An 18,638-nucleotide genomic window follows, 5' to 3' on the forward strand; every position below is an offset into this window, starting at 1 on the left:
TATATTCTATATATTTTTATATACTTTTATGATTATTTTCTTCATACTTCCAATTTTATGATATAAACAAATTTAGAGACTTTATTTGTGTCACAAGTGAAGGAAACCCCATTGACTTGACTTTGTCTTTGCTCTCAGTTACACCACAGTTAACAATTCTTAACTGTAACTCAGTACTGAGAAAGTAATTTTGCTGACTGCCTCAACTGAGGAGGAATCCAGAAACAGTAGAAGTCTTTTACTTGCACTCGTGTTTACAGTACAGTTCATACATGTAGTGGTTTTTAGTTTTAGGAAACAGAAATATGTCATACCCAGAAGGCCAAGATGCTCTTTGCTGGAGATTCTTGTTACAAAGACTTTCTGTGATTCCTCTAACAGATAGAGAACATCTCCACCTTTTCGAGCAGACTTTGTGAGGCTGATGGTCATGAGGAATATGTTTTGGACTACACTGACTTCCAAAACTGTACAATTAACAAAGCTTTCTGCTTATGGCATTCAGGTTCCCAGATCAGGATGATGCATGGAAAAAGCATGCAGATAAAGCATAATTTTCCCAAACATGTCATCAGAAACTGACCTACTAAAGGTATGTCTCAAGTTGCAGAATACAGATGTGTGATATTTTTCCATTTCATAGCAATCATTATAATATCACTGTGATGCAGATTACCTTAATGACTTCTTAATCTCAGCACTGACAGAGAGAATCTAAATTTGCAGAAGCATCATGTTGGAGAACTCTCAGTTTAGTGCAGCAATTCTTGAAAATATATTGGCCCAGCTGACAGTACTGGGGAAAAAAAATATTATCTCTGGCATGGAACCAAACTGCAACAGCCCCTGTTCTCAGGGAAGCAGCTCTAATCTAAAATCTATCAGACTATTTCTTTGTCTTATAATTTCCTCCTAAATGAAAATAGAATTATTCAGCTTTTTGTCATGATGTATAGAAAAGTGTGAAGTTAAAAATAAATCTCAGCCCCTCCTCAGTGGAGGGACAATGGCTGTCTTTTTAAATTAGAAGCTCACTGGTCCTATTACCTTCTGCTAAACAGTCAGGCATCACAGAAAGGTTTTTGGTGTTTGAGGCTCAGTTTCCCCAGAGATCAATAATTACCGGAAGGAGAACTGCAGAGAGGTTGGACATCTTTACTGCCTGCAGTACTACTACCAGCACATGTCTGACTCCAGCACCGGGCAGCTGGAATATAAATGGACTGAAAAATTCACTGAAATGCTTTGACCTTGTATAGATGCAGAATTTGAAAGGATTATGAATGTCTATTTTTAAAAGTAAATTAATAAAAGATATTGTAAGGCAATAAAAAATACTGTGTGTAAAGGAAGATCAGGAAATTCTTGCTTTTCTCACAGTGTGAGGAACACAGGCATTCACACAAAGAGATACAGTGTGCAAAAATACGCAAACAAACCAAAGAAAGCCATAGCCTGCTGGATTTCACTGTGTCCTGACTGCCTGGTTCAGCTGAGTGGGGACCATGGGCCAGCCTGCCCAAACCTGCCCTGCTTGTGCCTGTCTCTCACGAGTATCACCCCCATGCTGCTGCAGCTCTGAAAATTTGTGCTGGAAGCAAATGGTTTTGAAGGAGAGAAAAACAGGTGCAGAGAGGTCCTTGTCCTCAGAAAGCCTGCTCAACCATGCCTTTTTCCTTGGAAGAAGTCATGTTTACATGACAAATTTACACGTAGCGGTGACAGTGACAGAATATTTCCAAGAAAGTGGAATTATTAATGTTTCAGCAGTGTGAGATTGGTTTTTTCCCAATTGCAAATGTTGCTCCATCTGCCACAAAACCATTACTTCCAACAGCCTGACCACCTTCCCCATTAAAGGAGCTTTGTGACTGAGATATGAGGAGGGTGATACCAGTGTGTGACACATTGCAGTGGTGTGCCCTGTTGGCGAGGAGTTGGCTCTGAGAAAACAAGCCAGCTGGGGAGGTGTGTCTTCCTTTCTCTTTTCTAGTGTGTGAATATTAAGTTAGTTGTTTGACATCATCTATGTTAAGATTTTGATAACACCACTGGCTTAAATCTGAGTTATACCATAGAAATACTGACTGAACGGGGCCTTTACATCAGCTCCTGCCTTCTGCTCAAAGCAGGACTGAACCAACACTGGATTAAGTCTGCTGTGATTTTACCTGGCCAAATGTTTGGTATCCCCCTCTGAGTAACCTCTTCCCTCTGCAGTCCTCAACATTTTCAGATTTTAAGATCATGACAGGTCTGTCTCTGCAAAACACTGGTTTTACCAAAACATCACATGTCCACAAAGATACCTTCCTGATTTCTTTTTTTGAAATCTGAGTTATAATGAGGATAAAAGATATGTGATTCCTTAAACCTAAAGGAGACATCCAACATAAAAAAGCAATCTTAATTCTGAAATGGCTATTTTAGTGATGACTTGTAATCTATGCAGTTTTTATCTACTTGATAATACTCAGCTTAGTGTTGTATCTAAAAAAAAAAATTAAATGAGAAAACTATTCCTTTGATACACATTTATTCAGTTAGTAAATTAGTGAATCTTATCCTGTTATTAGCTTTTAGCATGTTACACTTCTTGATGTTGCTCATGAAGAATGCCTATGGAAATTAGGGAAAAATTGTCTTTTGAAGTTCCTGCCACTTGATATGTTGACATTTATTTTAATTTGTGACTCTTCTCTTGAATGCAGTATTCCACTGCCTGGTTTTATGAGAGATTCTTCACTTTTAATTTGTTCTCCCATTGATCAGACTTTTTGAATGGGTAGCTCTCAAAATAATTAGCCTTTCAAGGAAGCCATGTTCTCCTAAATAGTTATTAATATCTCTCCCATTCAGTACTCTTAGCTCTTTTTCATTAGGGGACTTTCAAGGCCTGGTTAACCTGTGCCTGGTACTACTGAAGACAGCAAGAATCTCCCTGCAGATTTCAGGGAGAGCAAGAGCAGACCCCGGGAGTGAAGAAATACCATTTGCATTCACTTTGGTAGATGGCTGTGTTCTAGGAGAACCTACAAACAGTTTTTGAGGCTCCAGGGTAGACTGAGGAGGGAAATGAGTGAAAAGAAAAATGAGTGAAAAGAAAACAAGGTATGTTGCCTTCTCTTTTTCATGCTCCTTATGGTCCAGGTTTCCATCTTCAGAGGATTCCATCAGCTGCAGCAGCTGTGCTAAGGAGCCTCGATTAGATTGCCCTGTTCACAGTGCTGGAGACGAAAAGTTCCCTTTTATTTGAAGTCAATGTACATTACATAAACACAAACCCATTCAAACCAAAAGTCATTCTGTATCTGAAGCTATTTGCTGTTTTCATCTGCAGTTATGCACAGCCAGTTTCAGGGAGGTCTTATTCTGTACCTCAGGTTTCTATAAGCAACAGAAAAAGTTGGTTTTTTTGTATCTGCTCATCCTGATTTTGCAATCCCTAAAGACCAACATCTTCCTTTGTAACAGACACTGGACATTTTTTGGGAAGAAAGAGATCAAGAGCTTCAATAGAAAAAAGGCTCAGAAACATCAACAACACCTTTCAGGAAGAAAATCAATATGAGATTAATGAAATTGAAAAAAAAAAAGACAAATAAAATCCAAGGTGATCCAATACAGGTTGTAAAAGTCATTATATATAGCTGACCAAACAACCATCATGGAGTCATAATTTAAAGGGAAGCTTCACTCTGGAGAACAGCAGTGTTTATAGAGAAGCTAATTTTATCTTTTTGAATACTATTAAAATACCTATTGAAAGTAACAAGTTGTAGTCCAAAATACTACAGTGCAGCTCAAAGGAGAGCTATCACAGGCTATAAACTGGCCACACATGGTGATCTATGTCTGATACCATAAGAAATACACTATTTCAAGAGTCCAGGCAAGCTGTATAGGTAGAGCCCTGTGCTTGCTACAATAATAGTTTTGCTAGTGGCATCGGTGAATTGATGTTTTTCTCTGATTTTAGTCCATACAAGTTTAAATACTGAGCCAGGATACCCATAGCAGTTCTACTGCATGTAATACCAGTGATTTTGAACACATTTGCTTAGGAGGATTCCTAAATGGAATTTGAAAAGTGATTTATTATTGGAAGTTATTTTTGTTTGTTTATTCACCCAGTTTTCCTAATTGTGCCATGTTATTTTGTATGGTAGTGTGTCTCTGCTGTACGAGGACACGATATGCACTTAAGCCTTTGGGCATGCGAGGTGAGTTGTTTCCCTTCCCCATTCTACTGGAAAATCAACAAAAGCAAGCCTTCAATAGCATGAATTCCATTATGACCCGCCTTAGCAGGCACCTCAATCCTGCAATGATAATTTATCTTTGAACTCCTTAGTAGTGGTGCATAATTAATAAGTAAGCTGCAGGAACATGCAGTTGCTCTGTATTTACCTGGTATTTGCCGTGCAGTTGTGGTGTAATTACAGAGATTATACCTGCTCTCTAGAGTAGGAGTACATGGTGTACCTCATTTTGTGCTATTTCACACCAGCAAAGCAGAGCCCAGCGCGACAGAGCAGAACAAAAATTCCATTCTGCAGCGGGTGGAAGGGAGCCACAGGCAGGGAGCGGGCAGGAGGCGCACAGAGCCGCGGTCCAGAGCAGCGCCGCCGTCAGGGCTGCCCGGGGTCACAGCCTGCCTGCTGCAGCTCACGGGGCTTGGATTTGGGACTGCCGCCCTTGCAGTGAGGTAGTCAACTTGAACATGCAGATTCAAAGTCAGGCAGGCGGAGTTCGGGGTTTTTTAGTATAGTAACTTTCCCCTCTGATGTATACTATGGTAGGTTTCTGTAGGAATTAACAGGAAATGCATAGAAAGACTCTATTTTCTTACAAAGTTTTGATTTTTTTAAAGTTTATTTGATGCTAGCACATCCTCACTGCTTTGCCCTAAAACTCCATTGGTATCACAATACCAAATATGAAGTTGCAGCACGTAGGTGCTGGGAAAAAAAATACCAGTAAGTGGTGAAAAGTGCAAAGAAATAGTGCTGTGCCTCTGAGTTGATCACATTTTATGTGATTCAGCATAAACTGTAAGTGAAACTTTAAGTTTCTAATATGTTTGAGATCCACATCTAATGGGAAGGGGAATACACATCATTTGGTGCAGAAATAGCTGTGCCACTGCTCCAAAGCAGGTTTTCCACTCCTGCATGCAGTATTGCCTTCTCTGAGGAGAATGCACAGGCCTTTCTAGAGAATGGATACAGCACCACACTAGTTAAGCAACTCAGCAGAAGAAACATGGATTTATTTGCTGTTGCCAAAGAGTAAAATTTCACTTCAGTGGGCAATAAAACCATCTAAGAGTTCCCTGTTCTGCTCCAGGTGGAAGGAAAAGTAGGAAGCTTTTCTAAGTGTAAATTATTGTTGTTCAACTTCATAATAATTTTCCTGTCTCAAGGGACTTGATTTCTGAGTACAGAGTTAACAGATTCTCACTCTGAAGGGCCAGCGGTGTGACGACAGGCCATGAGCTGTGCTGTATGGATTTCCAGCACTGTCTTGGCAGTGTTCAACTACATCACCAAAATGAGATACAAATTACCATGATAAAATTATTTCATTGGAATGTCTCACGGTGATTTCACTCTGTGCTACAGCCAGGGCTCTCGTGGTTTTTATGGGTTCCGCCGACTTTGGCAAGGCAGATGGGGCTCCCACATCCCCATGGCTGGGTTGCATCTGGCATCGAGCTTGGTGAACAAGCCTAAAACTGATTGTTTGAACCTTGGGTTCAGGGAACTTTGATGCTTAACATCAATAACTTATTTCTGTCACAAACTGCATTATCTGAGGAGTTGTTTATGAGCAGTGAGAGTTAACATTACAGTCCATCTCAGATGGTGCTGGCTAAGGACATGAACACAGTGCACTAAGTCTTTTCTGCACTGACAGATTTAAAAATCATTTCAGAATAAGTTAGCAAAAATAAAATAAAACTTCTTTTCCAAAATTTGTATTTGAAAAAATCATAATTGGTTTCTCACTAGTAGTATTTCTATGTGGATTTTTAAATGACTTTTTAAATTTAAATATCTTTTAAATATAAATATTTTCTTTTTAAAGAAAATCTTCCTGTTTTCATAGTGGACAGTAAGGAACAACAGAAGAGATGTCTGTCTGTGTCCCATTTACAATCACAAACATTGTCATCCATGAATTCCATGACTTTTTCATTACCATTTTTCCTACTTAACATCACAGAGTGCTGAGGTGGCAGCTGCACAGCTCTTCACTGTAGCTGGAATACCAGCAAAGCATTTCCCTGGCACACCAAGGAAGCCAAGCCTCTATTTTACAGGCACCTTCAAAGCAAACATTTCAGGCCAACTGTGAGACTTAGATTTGAAATTCCAAAGCTCCTTAGCTCTGGCATACCATGGCAGTAGGGCTTTGACTTTTACCCCCTTTTCCATATTGTCAGAGTCACTCCAATGCTTTTCTTTGTGAGAAGATGCAAGGTACCCAACCCAGCTCCCACTGAAAAATGCCATCATTCCTTTGAACTTTTCTCTTGAAAGACAGTGTTTTACAGTCTAGAAGAGCACTTTCTTCCATCTAAAAAATGGAGAAAGAAGAACTTTGCACTGATTCCAGCATGGTCCTGGTCAGACTCTTCGGCTGGGGTTCCGATACAGCCTTGTTTTTCATTCAAGTGTTACAACAACCAGGAGAATCCTGCCATAATTTCTAGGAATGAAGTAATTTTTAAATGGTGAAATTGTGCATAATTTCAATTGTTCTCAGGGAGAATATTCAAGATTGGCTCTTTTGATGTTTTGTTCACAGAAATAGACACGTGATGCAAGTGTATATATACAATGAATGGACTTGGGACAAACGTTTGAAGACTTCCTGCAACAAGTTGCTCACAAATGATCTACAGCAAGAGTTACTTCCAGAATGGGTTCTGCACATGTGTTTGGAAAAGAAGATATTCAAGCAAATCAATCTGCTTGTGGACAAATAATGAAAAGAGAAAAAGGAAAAATTCCTCTAACAAACATGAAACTGCAAATTATTCACTCAGCTCAGTTGGCAACAACCAATTTTTGTGGTAGTAGGAGCTCATGGAGTAGGCAACTGTGTGAAGAATGACTGGTTTGGTATCTTATATTGCAATTCTGGAAGGGCTTCAATTTCTAATTTAAAAGCCATCTTCCTCCTTTTATCCAGTAAAGGAAAACAAAATGCTATTTGATTTCTGTGAGCTGTTTTGGGCAGATAGGATCTATTTTATGTCCTCTAGACACTGACAACAGCTAGCTCATGAGAAAGAGCAGTTATTTATTAGAAAATATATCTCTTGCCAGGAAAAAAACCCCAAAGCCTGCCTAAGGAAGGATATTGCCATCACAATCCTCTTTCCATCTTCCCAAGAAAGACATGTAATGGGTCTGATCTTTGAGTTGTGGAGCCTTGTGTAAGCTGCACCTCCACAGCCCATTTTTGGTACAAACACTGATTTACTTGGAAGAATACAAAGCACATCTGGGATATCTCTGAACTAAGAGCATCTTTTGCTTCTTCTTCGCCACTCTTGGGATGAAGCCAGCCACCCTTTTGGTAAGAGGCTCTGGGATGCTGCAGTGGGATGCCAGCAGAATTGTCTTCTCCAAACAAAGTGACCATAGCATGCTCTGTTTATGCCTGTGGAGTGGTGGATGAGAGTTTAGCATTCCAGTCTTCTTAAATCCTTACACATGTATTCTTGATTGAATATGTAACTCCCAATTTATTCCTGAGCAGGCACATGCTCTATTCCAAGACATAGCAGATGCAAGGGAGTCCGCTGCATCCCTACTGCTTTACTTCACAAAAACCTTAAAATGCTAAAGCCAAAAATAGGCATTATACCACAATCTTTGGCTGAATGATCTCCAACGTTACTGCAGATCTTAGTCATAGAGAAAGCTTTTACAAGCTACTTTGAGCTAATGGCAAAATAGTTTTCCTTTAAAGCAGCAATGTGTTCCTTTCCACAAATGCTAACCGCCATGATTCTATTGTAAATTCTGGGCTAAGATACACTGAGCTTGAGTTAGCTTGTTATAACTTAACCCTAACCATTGACCAGAGATTAATTTTACCTTTTCTGTGGTTTTAGAGAGAAAGATACCGAGACTGAGACTCTTTCATGTCACCAAAGTCAGCAATGGCAAAAAGGTGCATTTCTGTGAGAATGTTCTAGGCAACCTCCTCAGCAACAGAAGGATGTGCTGCAGAAGGTGATGTTCAGGAGCCATTTCACCAGCCCACTAGGATACAGGATGAGGATATCTGCATCCAGCTGAGCTGTGCCAAAACTACCTTGACTTCCTGCCTCATACCTTTCTTTCCATGCTGCAAATCCATGTTAGTTTCAAGACTGCTTGAAATGTCTGTGGCTGGCAATGCCAGCCCACAGCTGGTGAACCTCCTACCCACTGCTGGTGCATTAGGACCCCTTTCTGTAGCACCTGCCTCCTTGGGACAGGAGCTGGGGTATACAGTAGCTCATCACGTCATTGTCAGAGCACAGCTGGTATGTTGGTAGACTAACTTCAACTATTTCACTGCAGGAGAGCTTTAATTCTGACTATTGTAAGAATGTAGACAATTTCTCAGCCTGCTTCAGTCTATGAATTGCAGATACATATGCAGGTTGTTTGATCCTGGATACAAAACCCATCACTGTTCTCTGTCTTTACCTTCCCCATTCCCTGCAATTTGTGAACGTTTGCCTAGAAAGGGTAAGAAAACATTCAGCTGCTGCAGATTCTCCTAAACACACCAGCTTTTTTGTTTGTTTAATTTACTACATGTGATTAACTCCACTCAGTTTCTGCCAGGCAGAATTTGCAACTCAAAGTACCCCATGAGTGTGCTGCAACACTGCCAGGAATTGAATACCACCAGTCTTCATAACTGCTGTTTTGCCAAAGATCAGGTACAGCAGACAGGCTATTTGGGGCTATAAATGGAAATCAGAAAATGAGATTTTCTTTCCCTGCTAGTTCCTCTTGTGGGAATTTTAGTCCTTTTCTCTATGCACATGCTTTGGTTGTTGGTATATTGGTAATGTGGGTCTCTCAGAGAATCTGTCACTGGAGCCTGTTCGGAAGCACTGCAATGCCAGTGAACATGGGAAAGCATTCCCACTAGTACCAATTTGCTGTTTGTAAATATAATATCACATATTAGACCAAAACCAGATCAGGACAGCCTGATTTACCCCATGATTCTGGTGACAGGTGATTCAAAAGCAAGGTTTACAAAGTAAGTAAAGGTATTTCCCAGCTACCTGCACTTCCTTTTCTAATAGTGGTAATCCATTTGCTAATCTCAGTTTTGTAGATTGTCTGTTACCTCATGTGGGTGATCAAAATCTAGTCAAGAATGCAGGCACTCTGGACTTGCAGTCCTGTCAATGTCAGGGATGTCTGGCCTTGCCTTCAGTTTATAGCACAGACATTGCCATCTAAATCATCCATATCATATGGATCTAATGCAAGATCTTTGCATGGCCTTTAAATCTGCATGGCCTTTAAATCTACTGTTCTTCTATCATCAGTTCTTCTATCATCAGTTCTATCATTCTTCATGAATTATGCATTTTTCTTTTTTCTGGAAAAAGCTTTGCATTATTAGGAGTTCAAGAGATTAGGTTTTGCTACAGCAACATGCAGATCTCAGAAACTGAGAACAAACCCCTTAGCATCATAAGCACTTTTCTCTTGCCCCTAATGGTAATGAGAAGCATCTTCTGGGCTAGAAAATACCCTCATTAGTTCATGACAGGGTGATTCTTGAAGCTGTGTCCGTCCATACCTCCTTTCAGTGTGTGCTGGCTAGCACCGACACCGCTAGCAGCAGAGGGGCACCCTCCCAGTTCTCTAGGGATCGGGGGAGCGCCGAAGGCTTATGCCTTAACAGGACGAGACCTTAGAGCAGCGCTGGCAGAAGGAAAGTGATGGACTCCGGCTGGGGGCAAATCCAGGTTTATTAGAATCCAACAAGGAGACTGTGTAACCTGGCAGGCCAACCAACCAATGACCCCGATCTGGGGCGTGCAGGAGCGGAGAAAACAGAGGAGGGGTTTGCTCACTAGCCAATAATGACATGGGGGGCGTGGGGAAGGGGGAAGATTGACGATGGAGGGCCCAGTGAGGATAACTTACGGGAGGGGCCTGGCCCCTGAACCAATCACTCGACGCCCTGGGTAGAAATTTCTGGAGAGAGGGGATGGGTCGTCGAGGGACAAACGGGGTACCGAGGAGGGACCAGGGGATAGATACAATGGTTTCTAAGGGAACAGGGGAGGGGGTAGGAAGATTGACATTGCCAGGGAGGGAGGAGACAACCAAAACAGAACCATTAGGACAGGGGTATACCAGAATAATCAAAAATACAACTGGTGTTGTATTAGTTAGTCCAAAGCCTACAAAAGCTTTGTAGTTAGTCCAAAGCCTACAAAACCGCAACACAACAGATTCTAGGCCTGTATGCCCTTGTTTGATTAAATGCTAATGACATGTGTCCTTTGATAAAATAAAAAAAAAAATTATCCTTTGATATTTCAGTCAATTGTAGTACTACTGAGAAGCACCCTTTTCCTGCCTATAGAAACAAAGAACCCATTTAACCTTGGAAAAACATGATTCATGCTATTTTCTTCACAGAAGGAAAAGGAGTGGGCTTTTTTTGGGTACAAACCGTTTCAGTGAGAGATATCTTAGTGTCCTGGGGTGACTTTATGATGCTTGTATCCCCATTTGTCAGTTTAGCCCAGAAATAAGTTTTGCACCTTTAGGACTGGTTCCAAGAGTGAAGGGAGGGTGAGAAGAGATAGCTGAGTTTGTTATCAGAACCTGCACTTGCTCCGCTGCATCCTTCTCCTGCACTGTGTTGTCTGTGGCAAGGACAGATAGCGGGATAGAGCTCTCCTTTGATTTTTAGTTAGCTTTTAGCTAGCTGAGGCAGAGCATTTCTCTGGATTGTGTTTTTTCTTTTTTTGTGGAACTGTTTAAACCTGCTTGGGACTGAAAACCCAGAAGAGCACCAGCAGCTCACACCCGTGGCCCACTGGACTGGGCCAGGGCTGCGGCATTTCCAGTGCAGGAGGCACTGATAACAGAATGAGTTAGCAGAGCTCCAGCCCGCAAAGGGGACTTTCTGAGTGCGTCATCTCTTCTAAGCGGAAAGAGGTTTTATTGTTTAATATTCATTTTTTATTCTGCTGGTAAATGCTTTGCCTGTTAAATAAAGAGTTTTTTCCACTTTCCTCCAAAGAAATCTTTTCCTGAACCAGTTAAAGGAAGAGCCACTTAAATCTGCTTTATAGAGGAACCCTTTTGGAGATTTTCTCCCAAATTCGCCCTAATCCAAGACACTTAGTCGGCAGGGGTCAGCTCTGGCACCGAGAGAAGACAAAATAATTTGAGACAACATGTGGAAAAAAAAACCAGATGGCTTTAACTAAATTAATAGAAAACATATTTTGTCTTTTATCCAGCCATCATGTGATAATCCTGACATCCCAAACTGTTGTCAAAGTCATACACTCTCATTCTCTTAGTCTTCCACTTTGCCTTGTCATTTACAGCATTCATGTGCTTGACTTCAAGCAACCTGATGCTGTTCACTAGTTGCTGTTCACTAGTTATTTGTGTTATGTTTGCCCAGTTCTCCAATCACAATTAAAAAACCAAACAGAATTAAATGTAGCAGCAATTTTAATGAAATAGTTTAGAATAGATAAAAGTGAATACACTCAAAATGTTGGCAGTACAATTTGGTTAAAATGAGGTATAATCTGGTTCTTATAATAGCGCATAAGCAAAAATTACCGCGGGGTACGGGGTGCGTGGGTTTTGGGACCCTGCCACCTCACGTACAAGGTCGTTAAATTACAATTCCCCTTTTTATTCTGTGTACCATCTCCTCCCATTTTTGATTCGTCACAATCCTATCTCCACCCTCACCTTCATCTTCATCACGCATACGCCACCATCTCTTTTAGGTGGTCCCACCACTCTTTTGGGGTGGCCTGAGGAAGGCTTCTCCTCTTCCTCAGGTGTCCTTTATTTCACCTTTGGATTACACATGTGCACCAAGCTGGTATAATATGAGCCAAAATTAACATTATATAAGCCAATGCCATGTTCTAACATTAAAGCAATAAATCTCATACAATTAACATGTTCGTGACTTCCACCCAAGTTTTCCCTCTTTTCCAGATAAGTTTAGTAATACTTATCTCTTACTCCTTCCTGTCTTGAACATCTGCAAGAGAAAGAGGGGGGACGGATCCCTCCCCTGGCATTTCACTTTTTAACCATTTTATTCTCTCCAAATATTAATTACTGTGTCAATATTGATCACTGTTTCCATTTTGTCAGCACGAATCACACCTATTTATCACACTTGGTTTGGTATTAAAATATTATTAAAATTGAAAAAAAATTTAGAAAGTTGGAGGACTGTGACCCAGTAAAAATTCTCAGAGCACAGAGAAAGATGTAAAGTGACTGAACCCTTGGATTGACTTTGAAGAGGTCTGTTGTAGAGTGGTTTTTGTTTTATTAGTATGATTGTTGTTTGATTTGTAATTTTGTAATTTCTTTATGCTGTCCTTTTCCTGTTTTTAGAGCGGCACAGGCTGCCCATTTTGTATTTCATGTTTTTAAAACTAGACTTACTCCTTTATTAGGAGTTAGTTATTATTATTAGTTATTAGTTATTAGTTATTAGTTATTAGTTATTATTAGTTATTTAGTTTAGTTAAGTGGTTGGTTTTTTGTTTGTTACCTAGCTATTCCCTGCCAAGTTCTAAACCCCTCCTATCCATAACCCTTCCCCAGAACTTTTTTACTCCTCCTTCCATGAAATGCCAATCTCTCCCCAAACCTGCCTTTCGCCTAGGAACTTCCCTGTCAGCTTTGTATTCTTCCAAACCCCATTAGTTCACTAAAGATGTTTTCCTCCCTTGAAATCCTTCATTGGTTTACACATTGTATTCCCCACCTTGTGTTTCTCCTGATTAGTTAAAGATTGTATCCTCCCCTGAGCCCTCCCCCCATTTATAAGCTGTTGTCTGCCCTGAGTTCGGGCTCCTGGTACCCTGGGGAGGGGAGTTTTACCATTGAATAAAGTTACCCCATTTCCACCCCAGGACCGGTGCTGCTGCCCTTTTGTTCCGTGTTGCGCCTGCACTGGTAGCTGGGATTTTGTGGAGCCCGAGAGAGGGGGACTGTTGCCCCCGCCCCGTCACCATCTAGCCGGGACATGCGACAGAGGTCCTGTCCCCTTCTCTCTCTCCTTGCCCATCACCAGCTGCAGCCACCCTTGTTGATGCTGCTTCCTCTGCACCTTTCTCATGGAGGCTCCTCTTTTTATTTATTTTTTTATTTTTTTAATGCTTTGTTGAGATGTCTTCATCCTCATCCCTCTCTAATCCTCCTTCAGAAACAGCTGGAGACCCAGCAATTACCTGTGCCTCCTTGCTCTATCACCAGCTCAAAGCCTTTAGACTATTGATGGTAACAGGTGATCCACATCCTTTAATCCTAGTTTTCTCTGTAAAGCCTCTTGTCCCAACACTCCTTTCTTCTTAAGCCACTGTGGTTCCTCAAAATTAGAGGAGCAACAGTGAACAGATGACAGCTGTAAGCACACACAGCTCTCAGCCAGCAGCATCCTGACCTACAGTAGTCCCCAAATTCAGTAACCACTGAAACTGCAAAGTTATGCCTAAAGGGTGGCAACTACAGGTCTATCCCTGTATTTGCGGCATCCACCAGGTGCTTGATTCCATTGATGATCCTATGGGCTATCAAGGAGACTTCGTATCAGGATATCCTTCGTATCAGGATATTTATCAGAAAAGCAGCTTTTCTCAGAATAGGAATCAAGATCAGGAGGCAGAAACCCTCACTGCCTAAATAGGGCTTAATCTGAGCAAGAAGTGTGGGCTAATCTATCTGTCAGTCCTCTCCTGCTAGACCTGTGCTGCTTGAACAAGGAATACTGTGGTTCTGTTATTCATGTTTTCTTATATTGCCCCATGCACGCATGCCCCATATGCTGTGTAGGCACAAAGGAACAGGTCATCCTTGTGCAGAACATCCACAGTGCTAAATCATGATCCTCATGTCCTGCTTTCCCAGCCTTGAACCAGAGGTTATTATTCACCACCAATCTAAAAGGGCTCAGAAGAAAGCTATCTTTGGTTTAAATAATTAACTACTTTGACCTGGATATTCTGAGAGGCCCCACTAATCTCAGCCTTCACAGCAGTTTCTAAAGTAAAGTAAAAGCAATAGAATAAGATGAAATAACACAACAATAAATGAAATTAAACAAAATAAATTAGTCTAAGTCACCATTAGTTTTATGACCGAGCTCTTCTGCTGCATTCACAGCTCCCGCTTGGGATCAGACCTGTGCTTCTCCATCCTGTTTGGTTTGTACCCAAGGCAATGGCAAGACAGCAGTTTATTTCAGCTGAGAATTTGATGCCAGGCTATTCTGGGACCAAGTGAAACTTGTCCTCCATAATTACTTTACAATCAGTGAAGAGCTCTTTCTAAGAGCAGCCTGATGTGATACAAAGAACATATGCTTTAAATATTCTGAGCTTGTACTGTGTAACAGCAAGAAAGGACGATGGCCTGGACAGTGCAGGGTGTTCACTTGAGAGGCCACAAAAGTGCTATGGCTGTGACAGAACAGGCAGAGATAGAACATTTAACCAGTCCTGAGGCTGCTAACATGGGACCAAAGAAATTCATGGGAGAGCTGGAAAGTTTGTGATGTGTGATAACACATCACTCTCTAGTGCTATGTGGACTTTTATTCCAAAAATACATGTACTTTAATAAATGAAATATCAACCTGTGATTTTATTTCTCTGTTGCGGAAAGAAGGCTAATATATCATTTGATGGGATCCTCTGGGCGTGCAGGCACTGCCCGCAGTGTGTTAAACCACGCCTCGGCAGGAGCCAAAGCGGGCGGGCCCAGGCAGTGAGCGGGGCAGTGAGGGGACAGCGGTCACACCCTGCGCTGCCACCTGACACTGAGTACGTGTCCCTTGGTGTCACCTGGCGCCGAGCATGTGTCCCAGCACCTCCCTGAGCCGCAGGTTAGACAATCACCTGTTAGACACACCGGTTCTCCGCCTAGCACTGGGTGCGAGATGATTGCACAGACCTTGAGGTAGGGGAAGGGACAGCGGGGTGACACAGCCGAGGCCCCAACATTTGCCTGCAGCTGGGCAAGAGGTGTCGTGGGCACAAAGGGTCTCTGCTTACCTGTCCCAGGCATGGCAGCGCCATGCCCTGCAGGGAGAGTCCGGGCTCCTGTCTGTGACGTGCACACTGAGAAGTCAGAGGGGGTGGGTTCCTGGTGTGCCGGTGCCCAGGCTGGTCAGTGGCAGTTGCTGGTGATCCTTGGGATGTGTCCCACGTCCCTGCATGCAGCAGGACACCAGGACCAGCTCTTGGCACCCTCTGCCAAGGCTGAGGTCTGCAAGTGACAAGTTCCACCCCAGCCCTGACCTTGCCCATACTGTGAGGACACTGGGCAGAACCACCAGCCAGACCCCAGGATTTTAATGGCACTTAACAAATCTCACTTGCATCTTGGTTCTGGCCGACACCAATCTCCAGTGCTTGAGAAGATGGGAAAGGAAAACAACCCAACACCCACAAGTTAGATGATCTACCAACAGGATTTTTTTTTTTTACCCCCACAGATAACCCTAGGAATCTAGCAGGGGAAAAACAAAAAGTGTTCCCAGCTGCAGCAGTTCACTAAATCCCTCAGAACTCACAACAAAAAGCCATTTTCTCCCTTCCGAAATTTCTACTTAGTTGCACAATCCTTCCACAAGCTTCTCAAGCCACCTCTGCAATCACAAGGTGCTCCAGAATTTTTATCCTCCCATTACTATTAATTGTATTCTAATTTCCAGCCTGCATTAACTCAAGACTAATTGATTCTCGTTAAAAGGGAGGAGTTAACTTTTAGCTGATGTAGTTCTTCCAGCCTGATACTTATCCCTAAGGGTATTTATCAATAGTTGTCTTTTGCTGTGCTTTGTTTGGTGAGGCTGAAAAAGAGAAACTGATGTTTATGAAATCCTTTGTTTACAGGAATGAGTATGTCCCTTCACCTGGGAGCCCAGAATGGGTCTGCAGTTTGCTAAAACACAGTATTCTCAGCTGCATGTAAAAATTGCTTATTTTTGGCTTGCAGTGAAGGTGATCAGGTACCAAGGTAGGAGTCCTGTTCAGTGAATTCACAAAGCCCCACGTTGCTGGGGGGACTCAGCTGTGCCAGCATCCCTCAGCAGCAAAGAGTCACTGTCACCTCCTCCTGTAGACCTGTCTCTTGTTACTTTCCTACCGTATTACTGATTTAAAAAAAAAGTTTATCCTGGCAGATTTTTACCAGCAAACAGCAGAGTCCTTGGGAGCACTTCCTTCAGTTCTGGTTAAATTCTCTGTGGTGGTTGCTGGTTTGCCCTGTCCCTGCCCTGCACTCCATGCCCTGCTGCCTTCTTCACACCCTGCTCTGTTTGCCATCTCTAGTCCCTGCTGTCTCTCATGGAGGTGTTACAGCAAGTCCCTGCAAGTTCTGAGCTCTGCTGGGCAGGACACAGCCCTACCCCACCCCTCCTTCTGCCCCTGTCCCAAATCTCACCACCTCCTGTACCAGGACAATGCCAGCAGTGAACCCGTGGCATCTGGAGGGGCACTAACTCCAGCTGGTGCATTCAGCACCATAAAAACCCCCAGGCTGGGGCTGGAGGTAGAGAAGATCATCTCCCACTCATAGATTTGGTATGTTTGGGCCTCCACTGTATTTACTCCCCACAAATATTCTGTCAAAATGAGATTAACGGTAAAAATATTTGCTAAGAAAGCAACCAAAGCAATTATTGCTGCATGTTTGTGGAGCAACAAAGAGTTGGAAGGGGCACACGTCCTCCAGACACTGTGCTGGCCACGGCCAACAGCTCCATGTGGGACCAGAGTGTCAATTCCAGCTCCATGTGGGACAAGAGTGCAAATTCAGCTCCCTTTGTACCCTGAGATGGTCCAATGGCACCTGCATCTCCTCCATCACTGCTCCCCTTCTTGGGAGGGTCGTGAGGGGCTGCCCCTGTGGCACTGCCCTCCCAGGACTGTGTACCAGAGCAAGCCTGGGAGACACCACAGCAGCACTCAGACAAGGCTAAGAGGATTTTTAGGGTCCCTGTCTGGTTTTGCTTTGCATGTGAGCTGAGCAGTGACCAGGACACAATTGGGGACACCAAATCTCCCAAATCCTTCCCTGACAGAGGCTGACACCGACACCACCGCTGCTGCTCACACAGGCAGTGGGGCTCCTTCCGCCGCTCCTGGGCTCACACAGAGCTTCTGCTTAGATTAAGTTTTAGTGAAAAATGAGCCTGTGTGTCACTGTGCAGCCAACCTTCCCCTGGCCGGAGGGGACACTGTGCCTGCCAGCTGCAGCTGGTGCCACGAGGGGTTGTCCTTCTCTATCCCCATACCCTCCCATGGTGGGGCAGGACTGAGGTGCTCTGCTGAGATCCTCCTCCAGACATTTTTCAACCATTTTCTTTTTTTACCCAGCAATGCATAAACTCAGAAACTAAACATAGTGACTGGGTTCCTGCCCCAAGCAAAGCAGTCATAAGGAATGCAGCACAGCTGCAACACACTGGCTCTCAGCCTCATCTTAGCAGCTCAAAAGACATTTTCCACAGACCTTTTCAATTTTGCAAGGAGTTTTCCAGACAATTAAATGATCAGTGAACTTTGCTTGTTGTTAAGGTACAAAACTCACTCAAGCAGCTGAAGCGGAGTCAGACTGGATATTTTGGAGGACAGCAGGAATCAGGTCTATCTGATCCCACATATTAGAAAAACAAGGCACAGGGAACAGACTGCTGCTTTCAGTTGACTTAATTAATTTATACACTGAAACTATGAATAAAGGGGCTGTGCAGAGCTTTGGCTTCAGTAGTAACCCTGCAACCATGACAACAGCGAAGCATTGCTGATCACCATGACAAAGAGCCGAGGGCTGCTGCCACAGAGAGCCAGCTCCAGCCCATCAGGCATTTGGTGTGAGTGGAAAAACCCACCCTGAAAAACAAGCCCTGCCACTGCTGTACTCCATGCTCCAGTTGTAGTCCTCTGCAAAAACCAGTGTTTGGGAACAGGTTTGGGCAGCTCACACATGTCCATGTCATTTCATGAACAGTAACAGCAGTATCTTCTGAAGCCAGGATGTAACACAGAGGTTTCTTAAAAAACAGAGATTTGAATAGTTAGAGGCCAGTAACAGAATGCTGCACCCCTGCCTGCCCCAAGCTCCCAGCCTGGCCTGGCACAGGGGAATTCTCCAGGCTCCAGCCCACATCTTGGACATTTTGTCCTAGATCTGATTCAAAGGGATAATAAAAAAATTCCCTGTTTGCTCCCAGCCCTTCCCTCTGGTTCACTCCGTGGTAAGAGACAGGCTCAGCAGTGAGTTGGCAGCCACAGGGATGACACTGTCACAGGGTGTACAGGCATGCACCCCCTCCAGAGCCCAGAGTGTCCTTTTCTGCCCTGGTGCCAC

Source organism: Motacilla alba, chromosome 12 (genome assembly GCF_015832195.1).
Source record: "Motacilla alba alba isolate MOTALB_02 chromosome 12, Motacilla_alba_V1.0_pri, whole genome shotgun sequence".
Lineage (NCBI taxonomy): Eukaryota > Metazoa > Chordata > Aves > Passeriformes > Motacillidae > Motacilla > Motacilla alba.